We start from the raw sequence: 24,253 nt of genomic DNA on the forward strand, positions 1-24,253 counted from the left end.
GTGAGTTGTAATAATAATTTTACAAAATAAAATCAAATAAATTATTAGAAAAAACACACAAAACTTTATCAAATTTATGAGTTTTGTAAAAGAGGCCGCACACAGGGTTGTAAATAGTCACTTTCAACTTCCCGTGGAAGGTAGGGAAAAATTTTTTTAATTTTTTTTCTTACATCATGTGCATTTGCATAGCTTCCTCTTTCCATTGATGTGTTTTTTCTTAACTTGGGCAACCTCAAGTTTGCCCAGTCTGGGATGTGCATTTTTATATATAATTAGCCAGTCCCTTAAAGGTTAATATGAGCTTTTTAGGCAGTGCTAAGAAAATATCTACTGTGCATGATAAGAACATCGTAAGGATGGAGTCAGCCTTGGCAGTGTGGATAAATGGCTGCCATAAGAAGAATATGCCCCTCGGCCACATCTTCATCTGTGACAAGGGACATCAACTGTACCACCAATTTTTGACTGGCAGCAACACGGAGGGCAACAACGCGAAAAAAAGACTTCATAGGCTTCGACAAAGCCACTCAAGAAGAAGAAGAGGAGGAAGAGCCACAAGCAGCACCATCATCAGCTTCTCAAGGTTTTCAAGCCAGCAAAGGGTGGCTCCACCATTTCATGAAGTAATTCCAACTTACTATGGGTCTATCTATCTAATTATAATTTATATTGTTGTAGCTATATAATGATTCAATCGATTCAATCGGTTGTTACCTATCAGATGACTGATTTCTTTATACATACATTGATTTGGCTCTCTCTCTCTCTCTCTCTCTCTCTCTCTCTCTCTCTCTCTCTCTCTCTCTCTCTCTCTCTCTCTCTCTCTTAAAATGTAAAAATATAAATCTATCTGAAGGGTTTTGCAGTAGTTGAGTGATAGACACTGCAGAAATGAGTTTGTCACCCAACTCTTCAACTTTTTTAATAAAGAGAAAGCTGACAATTGCCTTCAGATTTGTTTGAATAGGTAACTTGTTACAGTTATTCTATGAATTATAAATAAATATTGACCCTTTCCACAGGACATTCATCAGAGCTAAAGCCTTGATTATACTGATGCACGTATTTTCAAGTCATGGATGTTCAAATTTTATTTTACATGATACATATCTATATAAATCCTTTCCTTCATATAGGCCTTACCACCGTGTTGCAGCAGCCTTGAGGATGAAAGTGGGGACGGTGCATTCGATTGTGTATCGCAGGACTAGGCCACGGCCCGTCACACTACCAACACCTCCAGCACAGCCTATCTTTGACAGTTTCTCTGTAGGAGCCATACATCAGCACATCCATACAAAGTTTGTTGCCAAGCAGGCTTTTACTCTCGCATCCCTGGCACAGAACCTGAAGGAAGAAAGTATCGTCCCTGAAAGTACCTCAAAGATTTCGCTATGGCGCTTACTCCACAAGATGGGAATCAAGTATAAGACCACTCAGCACAAGATGTATGTCAGGAATGAGTCGATTGACATCATATGCCAAAGGATACGTTCCTTGCGGGACCTTCAAAGACACAGGGAAAACGGCAAGGAGGTAGTGTACCTGGATGAAACGTGGTTCACAACCAGAATGAGTCATAACATGGAATGGGTGGATACCACACAGCCAAATACCAGTGCCAATTACAGCCGTCAGGTGCCACCAGGAGAGGGGGAACATTTTGTGGTAGTCGCAGGTGGTACAGCCGATGGCTTCATTGAGGGCTCCTTCTTCTGCTTCCTGCTAAAAAATACCAGCGCGACTACCACGGGAAATGAATGGCGAAATGTTCCTATGGTGGCTAACAACTCAGCTCCTGCCACTCCTAGAGGAGCCTTCGGTATCAGTGATGGACAATGCTCCATACCATAGTATAATGACTGAAGAGAATCGTTGTCCCACCACTGCTACCAGGAAATCTGACCTCATTGAATGGTTACAGCGCAGAAATATATCCTTCCCGCAGCATGCTACAAGACCTGAACTCCTCTACATATGCTGTCAAAATAGGCCAGAGCCTGAGTACAAGGTAGATAACACCATTCGGGAATGGGGTCACGAAATCGTCCGCCTGCCGCCCGCACATCCCGAGCTCAATGCAATCGAGCAGGTGTGGGGACACATGAAACGATACGTGCTCTCCTCACTCCGTTTCACCCAAGCAGACCTGCAGGCCAGATTGGAGGAAGCAAGGCTCTCTGTCACTGGCGATGTATGGGCAGGGGCAGTACGTCCATCAAGAGCTTTTGAGGACAGTTAACGTTCAACAGATAACATGCATGACAGTATTGATCCTGTCATTATTAGTCTTGACACTGACACTGACGATGAAGTTGACTTGCTCTTAGAAAGCGATGAAGACTAAAAAAAAATAAATAAAAAAAAACCTTCAAAGAAAATTAAATACAAAGGATTATATCCTACCCACATTCGAGTCCCGTTATCGATTGATACAAATATTCAATCAAATTCAATTCAGTCCTTACAGAGCATTATAAGTTTTCATGGGGGGGAAAGGGTGAGGTTGGGGCAAATATATGTGATATTAGGTGACATAAAAATTTTGTTTCTCATTTCCTATGAATACCTATCATCTATGCTCATACCCAATACCGAAATAAGCAATGATATAATGGTGTACAACTGCATATTGTTCAAAGACATTATATTATGATATATATATATATATATATATATATATATATATATATATATATATATATATATATATATATATATATATATATTGTAAAGGATATGTTTAAATCAAAGCAATATTTCAGAGAGAGAGAGAGAGAGTTTAAAGAGAGAGAGAGAGAGAGAGAGAGAGAGAGAGAGAGAGAGAGAGAGAGAGAGAGAGAGAGAGAGAGAGAGAAGGAAGGACGTAGGGCAGGTGAGGGAAGAAAGGAGAGGGGAGGAAGAAGGGGGTTGGAGGTGAATGGGGATGGTAGGTAGGCGCAGCTTTTCTAAGCTGGTGTTCGTTTTCTTGCTTGGCTAATGAGTTTTGCCTCTTGTTATAGGTACAAAAGTCTTTATTATTTACAATAAATGATTCATGATACTCCTATAAATTTCCTCACTGGTTGTAATACACTATAGCAAAATCTCGTACTGATAAGAGTGTTCGTTACAGAATAATTGCAAAAAATTGCACTTGCACTGTCTGTGAAACCCATAGTAGAAATGCTTTTTCCACATGGTGAAGCTGCATCAGCAGACACAGAAGCAGCAGCTAAATAGCCCGTAACCTTCAAGAAGATCATCAGCGATAATGGGTACCATCCAGAAGAAATTGATTTTCACTTGACACAATTTTATATATTTTATTATATTTTTTCATGGTATTCCCTTGTTTTTTACAATTTTAAATGTCTTTAGCTTTATTTTATTCATTTTAATCCCTTACTGTGTTCCAGGTGTTCAATATGAACGAGACTGGCCTCTTCTGGAAGAAGATGCTGAAACCAGATCTCATTTACAAGTCTGCAAACCCCAGGGCACTCAAGAATAAGAACAAACACATGCTGCCTGTGTTTTGGATGCACAACCCCAAGGCCTGGACCACCAAAGTCCTTACGGATCACTGGGTCCATCAGAGCTTCATCCTTCAAGTTCAGGAATACCTCAACGACTTGTGCACAGAGTTCAAGGTGTTGCTGAAACTTTATTGCAACATGTCTAGCTCAGCCTACGGACCAGGGCGTGATCCATGCCTTCAAGGCACTCTACACCCAGAACTCCCTCGACCACCTTGTGAAGGCAATGGATGATGACAGTGAATTTATGCTAAAGGAGTATTGGTGGAAATTCACAACTGCCACATGTCTGTCCATCATCGGCCAATCATTGAAGGACATGAAGAAGGAGACTCCAAATGTGTGCTGGAAGAAGTTGTGGCTGGAGGTGTGCATGATTACAAGGGCTTTTCTCCTCAAGAAATTCAACATTCTGCCACTGATAAGGCAGTCTGATTGAAGAAAATCCTTGGTGGAGAAGGATTCAATAACATCACCGAGGATGAAGTCGGCATCCTCACTGATGCCAACTCTGGCCCCCTGACGGACCAAGACTTGGAATAGCTATGAAGTCTGCCAACAAGGAAGAAGACACGCCAGGTTCAGGGGACGAGGAGGAGAAGGACAAGGGCCTGTCTTTATACCTTCTTTGCAAAATTATGAGGACATTCAAGGAGCAGCAGTAGAAGATTTTGGCACAAGATCCTTAAACAGTATGTCCCCCATAATCGTGGGGGTTGGGGACCACAACCACCTGTGTTAAGCAAAAATCCATTCAAAGTTGGTATCACCCTCTGTCACAATCCTAAGAATCATTGTAGGTTCTTTCAAACTCCAAACAATAAAGACTGAACACCAGTAACTGAAATATGGGAAATGAATATAAAAAGAAACTCTCACAACACTACAACACGTTTATTCACAACCTTATTTACAAAGAAAACGAAATGTTGCTTCCCCTTTGCTTTCATTCAACATGACAAAAACAAATCAAAATAAATCAAAACAGTTATAGAGAGGGGGAACGGGCTGGAATGTATAGCAATTATAACACTTAAACGGTGAGTTGGTGACTTATCCTTCGTGGCTGGGGTTTCAGCGGACAAGATGAAGCTGGCACAATGACTTCGGGCTTGAAGATGTCACAGTATGGAGGCTGGAGTTTCAGTTGGCACCGTGGCTTCGGGCTCAAAGATGTCACAGAAAGGTGGCTGGGAATTCAGCAGAGATGTTGCTGGCACAATGACCATAGGTTATAAGACATCCCAAAAGGGGTGTCTTCAGGATGGGGCAGCAAACTCTGTTTCTCCCACAATCCAGAGATTGTGCAAATGGTGAGCAAGAAGGGCTGGGGACTCCTCATCATTACAGGCAGGAAGGGCTTGGCAACTTCTCCCCACAGGCAGGAAGGGTTGACTATGGTACTTCACCTCGTCACAGGTAGTAAGGGCTGACTACTTCTCTTCATCACTGGTATGGAGGGCTTCCTACTTTACCTTGTCTCAGGCATGAAGGGCTTAGAGACTTCTCATCACAAGCAGGAAGGGCTGGCTGCTTCTCTTCATCTCGGACAGGACACGATTTTATGGAAATAGGTGCTTGTCAACTGAAGGAGAGACTCCCGTCAGAACCTTGCTTTGTCCGACCTCTGATTCTTTTAACAGCCCTTTGTCCAACCTCTGATTCTTTTAATGGCCCTCTGTCTCTAACTCTTCATCTGTCCTGGGCAGTCTCTTCTGGAAGCTTATGTACCACTGTATGGGCAGAGCTAATGACAACAGGCAATTGCCATTCCCATATAAGGAGGTTTTTTATTTTCTGCATACCTGTTGGCTCCTCCAAAGCTGCCCAATTTCTAAAAAAATTTAATTTTTCTAGCTTCTAGAAAAAATTTTATGATACAATCTTCAATAAACATTACACCATTTCTAAAAGCATGGCATTTTCACAAGAATCACTAATTGACCACGAAGTGTTGATGAACAGCAACTGACAGGTGAAGGCGTCTTCGAGCAAACACTAGCTGGATTTCCTCTTGCTGCAGTCACTCTTGGAAAAGGGATATTTCTTCTTTTTTTTAACATATTTCTTCAGCATTATTGCATTTACCCATAACATGCTCTAAAAATGCTTATTACTGGCTATTTCAATCGTTCAAACACCAACGACCCCCTCTAAAAATGCTTATAACTGCCCATTTTAATAGTTCAAACACCAAATATACCTTAAACTATCATCCTAAAACCCTTTAATATAATTTCAAAGTCATCATGCAACATTTCTTAACCCTTACCGGGAAACATATACGTCTTTTTACGGTACAGTAATAAAAGACGCGACAGGCCTATACGTCTTTCATCCCTCCTCGAAAAGCAGAGCTGTTTTCTTCAGCTTTTGGGTTTCAGGCGTAGTATTGTGTACGAGAGAGGTGCAGAAGCTCCACCCACTATTCATTCTAGCCAATGAGTGTCCGATGGTCGTCGTGGACGTCATATTCATATGGGATATTAAAGGTATCATCCAGCAGCACATGTCAGTGCGCCTCAAGCTGTTATGTATGAAACATTGTCACGATCTTGTGAGGAAACCACTTGAATTGAAGGCTAAACTTTTTCTCATTTTGAGTGCAGTTATTTTACAGGTTTTTTTATTTTTCAGTATCATGATGTCGGATGATAGTATTTCAGATCCTGGTAGGAATACCTGCCAGATCTGTCAGATGATTATAGTGATAGTTGTTATAGTTGCTTAGAGGATGACAACACCGTAGATTTTAGAAGACATTGAACCCATTGGCGATGAAGGTTGGCAGTTCATAACAGATCCATTTTGTGACAAGCGCCCAGACCCACCCCCCGATTTCACGGAGGGTGACAATGGGATCTCTGTTTGCACACCCGACTTCACCTGCCCACGAGATGCATTTTGTTTCTTTTTTTGTGATGATGATATTGACAGACTGTGAATGGATGAATGCTCGGGCAGATATTTTCGGTCAACAGGAAAGTGTACTATGTTTTTTGAAAACTTCTTTCATTTTTTTTTTTTTTTACACTAACATGTAATTTTTATTATCATTATTTTTCTACTACAAGTTGTAGTAGTAGTGGTATTACTGTTGAATTTTTTATTATTATTATTATTATTATTATGATTATGATTATTATTATTATTATTATTACGTGCCATAAACATTCATTGATGTATACTAACTGTTTCTAAAAAACTAGTATATACTTATTACTACTGGTACTATTTTACTTTACTTTACTACTTTTTCTGCTACTTTATTTCACTACTTTACTACTATTTCTATTTCTGCAATTACTTTTTCCACTAAAATTCCTCTTTTTTATATATATATATATAGCCAATGTGGTGAAAAATATTCATTGGTATGTACACAATGTTTTCACATAAGAATATAAATAAAAATATGAATAACAGAAAGTTTAGTGGGAGCAAATGATGACTGATATAAGTCTCATGCGGTATGCAACGTTATCGGCAGTGCAACAGGCCAGTGGCGAAGGGGTTAAAAATATATGGCTTACAGCTATGTGTGAAAACTAAACTCAAGTCCCCCCTACATTTAAACACAGCCATTGTCTCTCATACAGTACTGAAGCTGTCCCGTTTTCTTTTTTCTGACAAGTAGACATATGGGGGAAACATAGGGAATTCACAAGTAGAGCTAAATACTGTACAGTACTTAAATATTTAGATATTCATTAAAAAATATACAAAATTATAAATGCAATCAACTATGATAAAATAATCTCTAGTGTATGTACATGCTACAATGATTTACTAATTTTCAAATATTAATGTTAATGTAAACGCAACAAAATATAGATAAAATGTTATTTCACTTACAGAATCCATTTATACTGTATTACTTATTATATTTATCTGTTATCATCATAATATGTATAAAAAAAAATTACCATCCCAACATTTATGTTTATGTTCTCGAAAGAATTAGAAAAATAATTTTTTAGCTGCTAAAAGAAACGAATGTATTAAAGGAATATTATTTTTAATTTTGTCCATAGAAATTTAATATACAGTAATTCATATTTCATTAAGAGGAGAGTATTGTGTTGTTTACGTATGAAATTCGGATTTTAAATATTTTTACGGTGATTAGAGACAGAACATCAACAATGATAAAATATTATTCTCGTGTACTGTTATAATGTGTGTGATAATCGAGTCAACTAAACTTGTACTAATGAAGTACGGTTGAGTAAATCAGAGAAAGAAAAAATATGGCAACACGTACTTACAGTAAAAACAATTACAAATGTCGGGATGATCATTTTTCATACATATTACGATGCTAATAGATCAATATAATACACTATAATTGGATTCTGTAAGTGAAATACAGTGAACGCCCTGTATTCGCGGGGGATGAATACCGCACCCCACTGCCAATAGCTAAAATCCGCGAATACTTAAAACCTCTCTAAAAACACTTAGAACTGCCCATTTTGATAATTTGAGCACAAGAAAAACCTTGTAAAAATGCTTATACCCGAGTATTTTAATAGTTTTATCACAAAATGTGCATTTATTCATGAAAACTATATGAAAATACAGTAATTATTGAATATTTCTCAGTGAAAAATACTGCGAATGGGCGAATTTTCCGCGAATAATGGGTAGATATGTTCCACAAAGAAACTCGCAAATGCATGAGTCCGCGAATCGTGAGAACGCAAATACGGGGGGTTTACTGTAACATTTTATTGATATTTCTCTGGTTTTTTATTAAAGGATATCTATACTGAGAGAGAGAGAGAGAGAGAGAGAGAGAGAGAGAGAGAGAGAGAGAGAGAGAGAGAGAGAGAGAGAGAGAGAGAGAGAGAGAGAGAGGGGGTTGAACTGAGGTGTTTATGTACATTAGTATGCTGTTTTGTGATTTTGCTGGATTTTAATTTAGCATTTTATTGATAATTTGCTGTTTACATTAATATTATTTGAAAATTAGTAAATCGTTATTTTATCATAAAAAATGTATTTAGTCATGAAAATAAAATTCAAAAATTAGTGAATTTTCCACAATATATTTGGAGATAAGTTCCACAGAAAAACCTGTGATTAACTAAAGGGGCAAATGCTGATCTACAATCTAGTGGGGACCCACTGTATAGAACACGCCGTAAAGTTCAATAAAGGTCTTGATGGGTTATTGAGGCCCTATACAAACCTCTTCAGCAACATGAAGAAGTGAATACAGCAGCTGCCTGTCACCATTTATTTCTCAGCAGTGAAGAAGAAACCTCCAAAGCCTCTCGAAACCCCTGAAGTGCAAGTGGTGGACAAAGTGCCTCCTGAAGAGGGGAAGAGGCACCCCCAGGGGAGATGTAACTCCTCTGCTTTGCTGTGCAGTCATATCTTCATTGTCATTCATCAGACTGCACAGCTAATCCATCATCATCATCATCTTCAATCAACACTGATCACTGGTGAGTACCCATATGATTTAATCTTAATCTTAAAATTTGAAAAGATATTAAAGTGTTTTAGCATGATAATTTAGGGTACAGTATACTGGACTGTATTTGGTGTTTGACATTCAATAATCTCATTTTTACAGGTATTCTAGATTCTGAGTACAGTAACCGAAGAATCTACACTACTGTACTATAAAGCTAATTCATCATCATCATCTTCATTCAACATTGATCACTGGTGAGTACCCATATGATTTAATCTTAATCTTAACTTTGAAATGATATTCCAGTGCAGTGTTTTAGCATGATAGTTTAAGGTATACAGTACTGTATTTGGTGTTTGACTTACTGTACTGTTTATTACAGGTACAGCACAGCTAATTCATCATCATCTTCGTTCAACATTGATCACTGTTGAGTATCCATATGATTTATTATACTGTTATCTTAATCTTAAACTTTGAGATGATATTAAAGTGTTTTAATATCCGAGAAATGACGAATTTTTCGTGATATATTTGGACATACGTAACACACAAATCTGCAAAGTGGTAAATTTTCCGCAATATATTTGGAGATACGTTCCACACAAAAACCAGCTATTAACTGAAGGCGCGAGTGCTGAACCACGAATAGCTGGGATCCACTGTATTATTATGATGATATAACATGATAATACTACAATATCATGGATTCAGTAAGATGCCAGTTTCATTACCATTACCATTATATTGCACACCAATGCAACAGCCTATTTGACTTATGCAAATAGATATTGTAGGTGTATCACCCAGCCTAGGCCAATAGTTCACAAATGCACATTTTGTATCTTGTGTATGGTAATCGATATGGTAACAATTGACAGGAAAGTTGCTGTACAAAAATACATTAATGGTGATAAAACCATGACAGGATGTGGGTAAACAGGTCTGACAACCTAATTACCAAATTGTGTGTTGTTTATGAGAGAGAAAAGAAGGGGGTTTGCTTTTTTAAAAGTGTATTTATAGAGTTTACTTTGCATAAAGTTTTCAGTTTAACCCGAGAAATGCGTCAATGTCATTTTAGAACAGTCCTGTGGTGCGGCTATCTTGACAAAAATGCTACTCTTCAAAATCTGACACATATCTTTATCAATGCCTTTGTAATTGCTTCGTGCATGTATCATCAAAATATTTTTTGCCTCTTTCTCTTTGTTATTTTGTTATAAACATTCAAAGTTAATTTTATTGCGCGACGTGGCATTTTGCCTGATGAATCGGTGGTGCGGTCGTACTATGGGGGTTGGGTCGGGTCTGTCTGCCCTCACCCATGGGTGGGGAGGTAGTTGGGTATAACGGGCTCGTTGTTGGGCCCGGTAGAGGATAGCGTAGTTTTTCTTACTACACTTCTTGTCACCATATGATGTTTTGTTTGACATGTAACAATTACAATTTATACTGTATAATATCGTTGAGTGTAATGATAATAAAGATTACTTAATATTTTTAAATCCTAGAATATAGAATTGTTTCTCTTCTCGAAAAATGAATGATCTTTCAAGTCGCTATAGAAACATTACTGTTTACATATTTTTTTATTTACTTGTGTAGGTGTTTTTCTTTATCCATATAGTAACTATTATTACCATTGTTATTATTGTAAAGTAGGTTAAAATGATGTATTTAGGGAGCATATTCTATCTTTATTACTTGCAAGTTCAATAACAAAAACCTATCATATTTGAAGGAACAAAGTGAGTAAAAATAATATAATCCTCGTCTTTTGCAAACATATATTATAGTTATAACAAAGAAAATACCAAACCAATACCGCCACCACCTATTGCCAAAATATAGAAAAGATATAGAAAATTCCTATGTAAATAAATCATGAATATAGACATTACATAAAATAATACATAAAAAGACCATCCTCTCTCTCTCTCTCTCTCTCTCTCTCTCTCTCTCTCTCTCTCTCTCTCTTCAGTAGTTCTTTTGAGTATGCCATGCACGAAAGCAGTCAGTTGGACACAGGGGCACGTCGCATTCAGCACAAATCGTTGTAACCCTTGTTCGTTTCTTTTGTCGCCTGGAAGTATTGGCGCATACGTAGCAGTTTAGTTGCTTTTTTCTGTTTTGGTCCTCATTGAATGCTGTGTATTGGAGATGATGATAGCTTATGTAAGCTGCTCCATACAAGCGATCAGGTGCCTATACGGGAGGATGTCCACGACGTCCGAGTCTACTGTTTGTCACGGTGCCATAATCCTCAAGAAGTTGGTATGAAACATTGTATATGAATTCGCGAAATTTTAATTTCTTGCAAGTGGGGTCTGATGTCTTCATAAGCCAAATGTTGTATGAATTGAGCATAATGATGTCAATAAGATGAAGAACGATTTTGTGATACCACTTGAAGGATTTCCTCAAACACTCTGTCCCACTTAGCTGGCAGTCACTCTTATCTACGAGGCGCATATTTTCGTTGTAATCAGCAACAACATCTGGCTTGCAGATTTTTTTCTTAGTCCTGTAGTGGACCTTACCCGTGTCCACCATATCACCTTTATGTACGGTTGATAATAGGGTCACGGGCTTTCTATCTATCCACTTTACAGCCAATATCTTGTTAGTTGCTTCGCGTTGTATGGTCTTGGCCTTTGTCTTTCTCCTTTTTTTAGCTTTATGGCTTGTTCTTGCAGTTTTAGTTTCGTCCTCATCAGGAGTATCACTGTCACTGGGATTAGCATAAGAGGTGGAGGGGACATTAAATTTTGGCATATATTTCCTGCTTTCTCTCACAGTGCCACATGTTCCTGTGGCATTATCTTGAAGGAATTGTGCCAGTGTAGGACTACTATACCAATTGTCTGTGTACAATATATGTCCGTGACCCATATACGGTGCCATCATTTTCTTGACAACCGCCTCCCGAGAAGCCCAGACCGCTACCTTGATCCTCTTTTGGTATATCAACATCTGTGCCAGTATATACTATAATATCAAGTACTATTCCCTGTTTCACAATCGCATAAAACGAACAGTTTAACCCCAAAACGATGACGCTTGCTTGGGATATATTGCTTGAAAATAAGACGGCCCCTTGAAAAGTATTAGAGACTCATCAATTACAATTTTCTGGAAAGGATGAAAGACCCTTTTGAAGTTTCCTACAACCAAACTAAGGAATGGTCTTATTTCCCAAATTCGATCAGTAGAGTTTGATTCCCGTTGTCAGCAAAGTGCATGAAACAGGTCAACAGCAAGAATCTGTCGCGGGTCATGAATTTGGGGAAAATTGGGGTAGGAATCAAAGGGTCTTGTTTCCAGTAGTCTTGTAAGACATGTTTTTTCATTAGAGGCATCAGTAATAATAATGCAAAATAAACATAAATTTCAAGGGGATACGTGTCCACCCATTTCTGAACTCTTGAATTTTGTGTAAAAGAGAAATTTTCCATTACCCACTGGTAATACTTATTTGTTTCACAGACAATAAGGCCAACTAATTCATCAGTGAAAAGTGCAAGAAAATATTCGCTTTCTCTTGCAGTGTCATCACAAGGCCACTCACTTGTTACACCAGCACAGTTACCATCAAAGGGATGAATATCAGGATAAAGTTATTGACATCTGACCAAATATAAGACTGAATATTTCTTCTCGTATATCATGTATGTTACCTATTTCATTTTCACCATCCTCTTCTTCACATTCTTCAATGTGCCTCCATCTGAACGAAATAATCTTCCTTCATAATCATCTTCGCTGTCGTCAGAAGTCCCTATCTCACCACTATCACTATCTCCACAGTTGATGTCATCATCTATGTCTTCGCTCTGTTTCGTCTTGGTGAATAACATAGGTAAGAATTTGCTAGGGTTCAAATTCCATAAACGACGATTTTGGGCAATGAATGGAAGAGTTGATGCACTTGGTATTGCATCACATGTGTTCCTTGATGGTGTCAGTGTGATGGAGGAAGAAGTACTTTGGTATTGCTTCTTTTCCTTTCCTGGGGCACATATTTTCCACTACCACTTCTCTTCACACCCCCCTTTCTTCCAACTTCCTTCTGTTGCTGTGCTTTGATTTTCCCTTGTGTCATTATATTTGTCTCTTCTGGGAAGCAGATTTTCCTTTTTGTCTTGGTGTTCTCGGAGCCCTTGCTAGAAGAGGCCATAGTCTCATTTTTCCGAGAATGTCCAGTCATGATGACAAAAAGTGAAAAGTAGCCGAAAACAGAAAACCAAGTGAAAGTCGCTTTCATTGTTATCAAAATAGAACTGTAGTTATAAGTAATACAAAACAAACACTTATTATCGCGGTAACTAATACTATTTGTTATGTTAACTACCCTTTATTTTAAACAACCACTCATCAGATACTCAAAAGAAAAACAAAAACATTCAGGAGTGTTGCCATAATTTACGCTAGGCAACCGCATACTGACGGAGGTTTTGGGAGTTGCCAAGTCTTTTATTTCCCTTACTGAACAGTACATTGCGTTGTGATAGAAAGTATATGATTGTGTAAGTATGTTGTTTTATATGATTTTTTTATTGTGCATCATTCTAATACAGTATATTAATATAAAACAAGTTTTGACAGAAAAGAACTGCTTTTCACTTTTTTCCTTTGCAAAAAAGTTAGATTTGGATCTATGGGGAAATTGGTATATTATACATAATATATATGATTAAAATAAAGTTCTAAACATTAAAGCCTCTACCAGACAAATAGTTTTGCCAAGAAAAAATAATAAAAGTTAAATAATGTCAAGAGGGAACTTAAGAGTAGAGATAGAAAATGGCGCTCTGAAGAGGCTTATAGCAGTCGCCCACACAGCCGCTGAAGAGGCTTGTAGCAGTTCTCGGGTTAAAGTATTATGTTTACTATTTATGAGCATTGTGAATGTTTATGGTTATGTGATATTGACAAGGAAGGTGGAGTATCGGTGCAGAGTTGCTGTTTTACACCCATAATTTTTTTACTTGTGCTTATCCAGACTTAACCCTTATCTGACAGGGCCTCGTCACTATTAATCTGGATAATTGAGAGATTACTGCATTGTCATCAGAACTTTGCCAACATTTTTAGCACCTTTTCCAATTATGTCAACATCTGGGTATTCATGTCAACTGAGAGAAGTTGGGTTCAAAGCAAACTTTTGACAACTTGGTTTCACATTAGGTAAGTTGGTCCCATTCGGTAAGCTCAAATTTGGTCTCTGCAGCTGCAACTTTTTTAAGGGTTTGAACACCAAAAATTAGGGTAGACATCCTCCCAGTGACCATATTAGACAATGCTCAAGAGGAGTTTCAACAGTGGCTAGATCCTTTTCCTCCAAAGGATAGAAGTGTTTCTGGTTTCTCATTCTCTGGACGTTCTGCTCTTTACAGATGCTTTGAGATGAAGGGAAGTGTCACTAAACAACAAGGAACAGTTTGAGTGATAACAGATAAGACAATCACAGTAGTGTTCCTGGGTAACCAAAGGGACGCAAAACAGAGAAGCCTCTGCAACCTGAGTGTCATGACTTCATTCAGGAAGAAACAAGAGATGTGGAAATTTTCATAAGGTTTATTCCTGGAAAGCAACAGGTCCTTTCTTTGGAGATGTTACTACAGTACATCTGATCACATCTATTAAAAACAAACCTCAACAAGAAGATCCCCTACTGCTTTGGTTAATTGGGCCACACATCCTGGAAGACTAACTTATTCTCAGTTCAATTTGATCATGGTGTTTTTAGAAAAAGTCCAGGCCTCAATGGAGCTGTCAAGGACATTAGTAGGTCCTCTCTGTATGCAAAAAGAATGGTATGCCAATCTTAGGTCTGTTAGTATACATTCTCAGGAGACTTCCCAAATGGGAGAAATGTATTTGTCAACCTCACTTTCACTGATTACATGGAAAGTTCTATTTAAATATGGAGGTTATCTAGTAGGGTCTGAGATAAGAGATTTTCACCAGAAAGTGCTAAAGCTATCTCTCAGCTTTGCAAAGCTTTAACCATCAATCTCTACACAGCAAAGTGGATTCAGTTCTATAATTAGAGCAGTGAAAAGGCCTGACCTACTGAATGCCACTACTCCCTTTCTAGCTGATTTTTGTTCTTCCTATGGCACCTGAAGAATCTTTTGGTTTTGGCTATTAAAGGATATTGGTCTGCTCTTTCTCTCTGAAATTCATGGACTGTATGTGAGCATTTCAGTGGGGCTTGACCAAATTTAGACTATGAAAGTATATACAGTATATGACTGCTGTCATAGACCATTGATGTATACTATAACTAATAATTAAAGGAAAGAACCAAATTCAGCTTTACAGCAGGATTTGAACTCATGTGCTCAAAAGACAGTAGTTCAAATCCTACTTCAGAGTTGAGTTCAATTCCCTCATATAATTGTCAATCATTGCTTTCATATTCATCCTGTGAAGAAGTGATCATAATGTCATCAAGACTGATTGGCATATCATTCTTTTTGCAAAACAGCTTCCTACAAAAGTATACCTGAGCACATGAAGTGGCACTGACTTCCAAATAGGAGAAAATACATTCTCCCATAGAGAAGTTGGCAAGCTGTGTGCCTGTAAATCAGATGACATGAGTTCAAATCCTGCTTGAGAGATGATGTTTAATTCTCTCATTTTATTGTTAGATATAGCATTACTTACATATATCACATGAAAAAGTAATTATAATGTTATGGTAGTAATGCTTATGTTTATGAAACTTCTTCATTTTCATTTTCTTTCTCTGTGATGAGATTATAACAATGTAGGATTTTACAGATTGTGGCCACAAACCACCAGTGCACTTGTAAAGTTAAACTGTTTGTGATGGAGTTATGGGTTGAAAGCCGACATCTGGGAGGAGGCTAGTTTGGTTTGTAGTCTGCAGTGGCTAACCACAACTCCAGGGCATCAGTTTTAGAGTGTTGGGATATATATATATATATATATATATATATATATATATATATATATATATATATATATATATATATATATATATATATATATATATATATATATATATATATATATATATATATATATATATATATATATATATATATATATATATATATATATATATATAAAAAGTTCCATAAATATATATATATATTTATTTATATATATATAAACATCATTTTTATATATATATACCATCTAATATATACATTATAGGCGCTATATATATATGCAATATTTATAGAAATTTATATATATATATTAAACCATGTTGAAACTGCATATTTATAGCATCCAAAGATTCAAATGATATCTTATATGTTATGAGTTTTGGGAACATAAATATCTGAATAGCATAGATCAGGACTATAGGAGGATGTGGAAGAGTTTATACATAAATATATATACTCTCTTGCAACCCTTGATGAATATGCTGAGCGTTATCATGATGAACAATATATGCGGTGCAACTATTCCTCGACATTTTATATAATGCAGTCTTCAGTTTTTGCAAAACACGTTTGTAGTAGTTCCGGTGATTGTTTTTTGTCCTTCAAGGAAATCAATCAAAATCACTCCTTTGGAGTCCCAAAACACTGTTGCCATAACCTTCTGGGCAGATCTCGCCACTTTGAACTTCACTGGTGCAGCTGAACCTCTTGGTAACCATTGCTTTGATTGAATTTTACTTTCTGGGTCATATTGATGGATCCAAGTTTCATCTCCAGTAACAATCCGGTCAAAAACTGTGATTCATTTGATTCAATCTTCGTTAAAACTGCAAGAGAAAGTTCAGCTCTTTGATGCAGTTGGTCTTCAGCAACGCTTTTGGGACCCAACGTGATTGAAAGTTTTCAAACCAAGATTTTCATTTAAAATTGAAAATGCGGAACCATGGGAGATCAGTTTCATTAGCTATCATATCGATAGTAATTCGACGATCTTCATCCACTAGATTCTGCACCAAAGCCACAATTCTTTCATTTTTGCAGTCAATGGTCTTCCCTCTCTTGCAGTTGTCTTTGAAGTCCTCCACCATCCTTAAACTTTGTCCAATCATAAACAACTGATTTAGATGGAGAAGAATCTCCATAAACTTGTTGCAAACTTCAAGAATTTTTCCTGGTTTCCAATCAAGCTTGAGTCAGAACTTGATGTTAGCTCTCATCTCAAAATTTTTATTTTATGGGTTCAATAGTTATTTTTCTGAAGCAGATGTTATATATAGCAAGAGGATGACTGAGGTAACAACATACATACACTACATCACAGATAATTATTTACAAGTATTTGGGTTTTTCATTCCTATATAAATATATCATTAAAATTTATGGAATTTTTGATATATATATTATATATATATATATATACATATATATATATATATATATATATATATATATATATATATATATATATATATATATATATATATATATATATATATATATATATATATATATATATATATATATATATATATATATATATATATATATGTATATATATATATATATATATATATATATATATATATATATATATATATATATATATATATATATATTATATATATATATATATATATATATATATATATATATATATATATATATATATATATATATATATATATATATATATATATATATATATATATATATATATATATATATATATATATATATATATATATATATATATATATATATATATATATATATATATATATATATATATATATATATATATATATATATATATATATATATATATATATATATATATATATATATATATATATATATATATATATATATTATATATATATATATATATATATATATATATATATATATATATATATATATATATATATATATATATATATATATATATATATATATATATATATATATATATATATATATATATATGTGTGTGTGTGTGTGTGTGTGTGTGTGTGTGTGTGTGTAAAATGGAAAAGAAAGCTCAAGAAGAAACTGTGCCCTCAGTTGTAGCGGAAGTTGGTGAAAGAAAAACAAGCTCTTATTTTCACGTTTTGCAAGCATTACCTATATAACTGGGGTATTTTAAGGATCACTTTGAAATATTATACAGAGTATTATGTGTTGTTGGCCAATTCTGTCATGTATTGAAGCTATGTTTTCCTAAAGGTTGCTTCCCTTCTGTAACATGCATTGAAACGTATGTCTTGAGAGAAACAGTGTATTCTTTGTTGTGTTTTTGAAAATACATATCACTGAGGCTGTTTTTCTTTGTGTGTGTGTGTGTTTTTTTTTTTTTTTTTGCTGTTTGAACCATTAGACAAAGGAATGTCTAGGATATACATGACAGTCATTTGTGCAACGGACTTTAACATAAACCATAGTAAATATTGTGATTTTAAAAGAGCATTGTTAACTATTATTATCATCATATTAGTATAAGTAGCAGTTCAAGGATTTTTGTTGTAAAAAGAATCTCAGTATATAAGAATTAGGTTATATATTGGTTTTAAGGATTAGTTGTATCCTTGTGTGAGACTGTGTGAATGTGTGTATATATCAGTAAAAAATAGTTTTTAATGAGGTTCTTTCTGTTTTTTATAAACCCTCTCACATCCCAATGCATCCAACCCCACAACAATGTCTTCACTACTGACGTGTGAGAAGTTTCTCATACAAGTATACTTGAGGCAAAGAGCAGGCAGGCACATAAAGTGGCACTGATTTCCAAATGGGAGACGAGGTTTTCTCCTGTAGAGATGTCAGTACAGCAGTTTACCCATAAACCACTGGCAGAAATGAGTTCAAATCCTGCCTGAGAGCTGAATTTTAAATCTCTCATTCAACTGTCAGTTACAAAATCAAAACTGATGTGCAACAGAGCTTCCTATGGAAGTATATGTGAAGCAAAAGCAGGTAGGCACATGAATTGGCACTGACTTCTGAATGTGAGAAAAAGTTTTCTGTCTTAATGGAGTCACAAAGTTCGAAGATATAAGTTCAAATCCTGCCTGAGTGCTGAATTTGTATTCTCTCATGCTGAATTTCAATTCTCTCACTTAACTGTCACATACACTCAATCCCCGCTATTCGCAGACATACAATTCGTGGACTAAGCGACTCACGGAATTTTTCTGTGGAACCTATCTATAAATTATTCATAGGAAACTTGCCCATTCGTGGATTTTTTCTTTTTTTCATAGAGCAATATTCTGTACAGGCAGTCCCCGGTTTACGACAGGGGTTCTGTTTTTACTCCGCATCATAAACCAAAAATCGTTGTAAACCGAAAAATTGTCGAAAATCGTCAAAAAAACCAAGAAAATCTTACTTTTAATACTTTGGGTGTATTGAAAATGATGTAAACTACAATTTTATTGAGTTTTTCATCAAAAAAAGTCCAAATTTTGATTATTCTGCTGTTTTGGAGCCATATTTCTTCCGTCGGATCGGCGTACGACGCGTCGTAACCCCAGAACATGCGTCGTAAACCGGGAAATAATTTCTGATGGATATATTTGAAAAGCGTCGTAACCTCGGAACATCATAAGCCAGACCCGTCATAAACCGGGGACTGCCTGTATTTTCATATTATTTACTGTAATAACATTACTGTAAATAATAATGTACAATAATAATACTACAATGCATATAATAGTAATAAGATTAAATAATAATAGTACAGTAATATTAAATAATAAGATTAAATAATAATACGTAATATACACCGGGCACCTGTAATCATATAATACATAATAATAATAAGATTAAATCATACAGGTACTCACTGGTGATGAATGTTGATTATAGATGATGATGATGAATTAGCTGTACAGTCTATGTATGACGATGAAGGTATGACTGCACAGCAAATTAAGGAGTTACATCTCCTCTGAGGGCGCCTCTTCCCCTTCTTCAGGAGGTGCTTCGTCAGGGGTTTTGGGAGGCACTGCATCAGTTCATTAAGGCCACTGGAAAGATTTGTGGCTCTTTTCTCAAAATTATCCCATGCCTCTATCACTGTCTGCAACTGCCTGACTTTCTTAAGAATTTTGTACAGACCAAGAAATTCTTCAAAATCCTGGTCCATCGGTGAGATAGAGAGTACATGAACAAAGGTGGAGAGTTCTTCTCCAGCAAGGGACTTCCCAAGCATTCTACCTTCTTTGTATTCCTTCTCGATGAAGGTGATGGCACTTAATGTCATGCCATAACGGGCTGCTATTTCTTCATGACTTTTGCCCTCTCTTAACATAACAATCACTTCTGCCTTCTGCTTGAGTGTCATGATCTTCCTCTAGTGCTTAGGCTCTTTGCCAGAAGCCTCAGAAGATGAAGGGCATTTAGGAGGCATCTTAGGGCATGACTCAAAAAGATACGAGAATCCACTCTGACACGTACATACACGACACACAAGCTCTAGAGGCACATGCAGTGAACTGAGACACTGGCCTGAGATGCTGGGTCATTTGCTCTATGGTGTACATATGTACAATCACTCAAAAAAGTTTTGCAACATACTTCAAAAGTTTTCGGACAACAGCTTATAATAGCGACATCTGGCGCTATTTGCCAACTGTGAAACAACTGAACACTAAAGTGGTGGGTCCGAGAAATTACCTGCAGTTTCCTTAAACAGGGCTTTTTCTGATACTGCTTACTGTTGTCATACTTTACTTAATAAAAAGGATGTCACTATAATACTTCAGAGGTCATCGCTGTTCTTATATTTTAATATTTTCACCTCCAACTGCCATCACTATCGTTGTTTTATCTCCATATGTGTGAACTTTGTAGACATAGGTACGACTGTTATTAGTTGAACTATTAGTCTTATTAACATCAACAAATACGACTTTTTGTAAAAGATTTGCTTGCACATTATTATTCAAATTTTTAATGACTAATCCTATGTATATTGTGAACTAGTGAAACTTAATATAAAATAAACTGAACTAGACTAACAGATTTCCCGTCTGTTTTTGTAATACACAGAATATAATCATACATGAAACACACACACACACATATACATACATACATACATACATACATACATACATATATATATATATATATATATATATATATATATATATATATATATATATATATATATATATATATATATATATATATATGTGTTATGTGTAATTTCTCATTTCTTTCATTGCTACTTAGGCCTATCATTTTGATGCCTCTTATGAAGTTAACCGAATATATAACGCCTATTTTTGTATTTCTTATTATCTAAGTTTCTAATGAATTAAAATTAGCAAGAAGTTCAACATTAATTTAGTTAATGCTAAATGCCAGCAGTGATGAAGGCTACCATGCTCATCAGAAGAGAATGTCTCCTCCTCATCGCAAAAGATGACTCTACAGAAATTATCGGCCACTGTATTATATTATAACGCAAACCCTAGCCTCTATTCTTTGTGTTTCGCTGAAATGAAGTGTTTCTTGACAGGAGTATGATGAAATAATATCTTGGTCTCATGTAGCCTGTTACGGATGGTTTGAGCAGCAACTTGAAGGAGAGCGTAATGTTTCTCTTTATAGCAACATCGGTTGTCAGGGGAGAGTTAGGAGTTCCTTTGATCAAATGAAACAATGGGGTTGTCCTCCAGTTTTTACAATGAATTTATCATGTTTCCTCGTTCTCTGTTGTTGTATCCTCTATACGTGGTTGTTTTATTTACACAGCTGCCGGAGCAATATCTACAATAGAAACATCTTTCTTATGAAAGTGAGGCTTAGTCTAAGTGCGTGAAGAGAGTTTAAACTTCTCCTGCCTGAATGTGGAGTCACACAATAAATGGACGTTATGAGATTTTTTCTTTTTGTTTTGCGATAATGGTTGAATCTTTCTTTCTTTATTTATATATAATTTCATTAATGGATATTATTTTATTAGTCAATAAGATCTGATTCGAAATATAGTTTCTTCTTTGACCTTTTGCCCAAACATCTGAAGTGAAATTTTTCAAAATGATAATTTTCACTTGCCATTCTTTTTATATTGTTAACCGTATGATTGGCTGAAAATTCTGTTAGGTGAACGAAAAAACATGCCAAAACATTTTTGAATGACTGTACATACAGGGAGCGATAACAACATTGGTATTTTGTACATTTATAGATAGTATATTTTGTTGTGTTTTAAGATGATTTTGATATTCAATTGTTTCAGGAAGACGTAAATGTAGAACATATCAATCCCATCTTGTGAAGATGGATATGTCTAGTGCAGAATATTTTATTTACTAAACTACAATATATTTTCGTGACCCTGCAAGTAAATACATTTTTATTGAAAAAGATTTAATCATTTTCAAATATTAGTGCTGTAGCATTCTTCTAGCATGTATCAGAAAAAGAAAATGCATGCTGGGATGCTGTATACCCAAGTACAATGATAATGTCACGTTATTGGCTGGCAAAACTGTTGTACACTTGGCATTGATTGGCTTGATCCTCAATCCCATCTTTAAGATGGAATTTAACTCATCTCTCCCAGTTCACTGCATAGTATGCAGCATCTTCTGATCAGGTGTCACTGCAAAACTGTTAAATTCGTTAAATCTTAACTAAAGAAGGCAGTCACGAAGCTTGATGAGAAAGTAAAACTTCTGGATATGTTGAAAGAAGACAAAAGTTATGCTGCAATAGCCGGCCATTTTAAGTTGAATGAAAGTACCCTGAGGTACATTAAGAAGAAAGAGGCGGAGATACGGAAGGCTGTAAGCATGAGCTTCTTCGGTAGGGCAAAAACAGTTTCGACAGTGCATGATAAGACAAGCGTTAAGATGGAATCTGCACTGGCGTTTTGGATAAAGGACTGCCGCAAGAACATCCCCCTCGACTCCATCATCATTTGCGATAAAGCACGACAACTATACCAGCAGTATTCGACTACAGTACTGTACTACAGAAGGCAGCGACATACATGAACTGGGAGACAGCGACATACAGGCACATGCAGGTGATGATGCAGGGGAATTATAATTCTTAGGCTTCGACAAACCTGCGCCAGAAGAAGAATAGGAGGAGGAGGAGGAAGAGCCACCAGCAGGATTATCGTCAGCTGCTCCTTGAGGTTTCAACGCTGCTTTTAGGGGCGGTTCCAACTCAAGAATGTTTCTCTGGATGGGGAACTCCCACCAGCACCTTGTGAATGCAATGGACACTGACCGTGAATTTACGCTGAAGGAGTATTGGTGTAAATTCACGATTGCCACTTCTGTCCGTCATCAACCGATCGTTGAATGACATGAAAAAGGAGCCCCTTAATGCCTGCTTGAAGAAGTTGTGGCCGCAATGTGTTCATGATTATAAGGGCTTCTCTCCTGAAGGAATTCAACAGTCGGCCATTGATAGGGCGGTCAGTTGGCGAGGACTCTAGGTGGAGAAGGCTTCGAGGACATCACCCCAGATGAGGTCGGCAACCTCACTGGCGCCCACTCTGATCCCCTGATGGACCAGGATTTGGAAGAACCGACAGTCTGCCAGCGAAGAAGAAGACGCCAGGTTCAGGAGACGAGGAGGAGGATGAAGGCCTGTCTTTGGAACATCTGTCCCAACTTAAGAGGATAATTAAGGAGGTGCAAGAGGCGGCTTCGTTATGGGATCCTTATATGGAACATTCCTTAAAGTTTTCAAATACCCTTGATGCAGCATTGGCGCCCTATAATCAAGCCCTTATCAGCATGAAGCAGCAGCGACAGCAGCTGCCTATCACCATGTTTATCAAACATACAAAGAAGGGCCCTCCAAAGCCTCCCCAAACCCCTGAAGTAGTGTCTCCCAAGCGCCTGAAGAAGTGCCTCCCAAAACCCGACGAAGCACCTCCTGAAAAAGGAGAAAAGGTGCCCTCAGAGGAGATGTAACTCCTCTGCTTTGCTGTGCAGTCATATCTTCACTGTCATTCAGCAGGCTGCATAGCTAATTCATCATCATCATCTTTAATCAGCATTCATGACTGGTGAGTACCCATATGATTTATGTAATCTTAATATGTACGTAGTATTGCATTTTTCAATGTGTATGTGTATTTTTGTTCTCTCTCTCTCTCTCTCTCTCTCTCTTTTGAATTACATACATAACAATGTTTCCCCTGTAAAAGATAACAGGACGGCCTGAATAGTAACTGTATGAAAGAAAATGTGCGTGCCTGAATACGTAGGGGGACTGGATTACTTTCACACATAGCTGTAAGCCATACAGTACATACATATATTTTTAAGAGTCAAATGTTTAAGATGACTTTGAAATTATATTAATAATATCATTTCAAAGATTAATACAGTAACAGGATATTA

At 36.4% G+C, this 24,253-nt stretch overlaps 1 protein-coding gene across 3 annotated transcripts in view; it reads right to left on the reverse strand.

Annotated features, from left to right (window-relative positions):
• Positions 1 to 24,253, reverse strand: part of LOC136844855 (uncharacterized) — an 855,665-nt gene that overhangs the window by 12,846 nt on the left and 818,566 nt on the right. The gene's annotated exons all lie outside the window — the stretch shown is intronic.

Source organism: Macrobrachium rosenbergii, chromosome 13, assembly GCF_040412425.1.
Source record: "Macrobrachium rosenbergii isolate ZJJX-2024 chromosome 13, ASM4041242v1, whole genome shotgun sequence".
NCBI lineage: Eukaryota > Metazoa > Arthropoda > Malacostraca > Decapoda > Palaemonidae > Macrobrachium > Macrobrachium rosenbergii.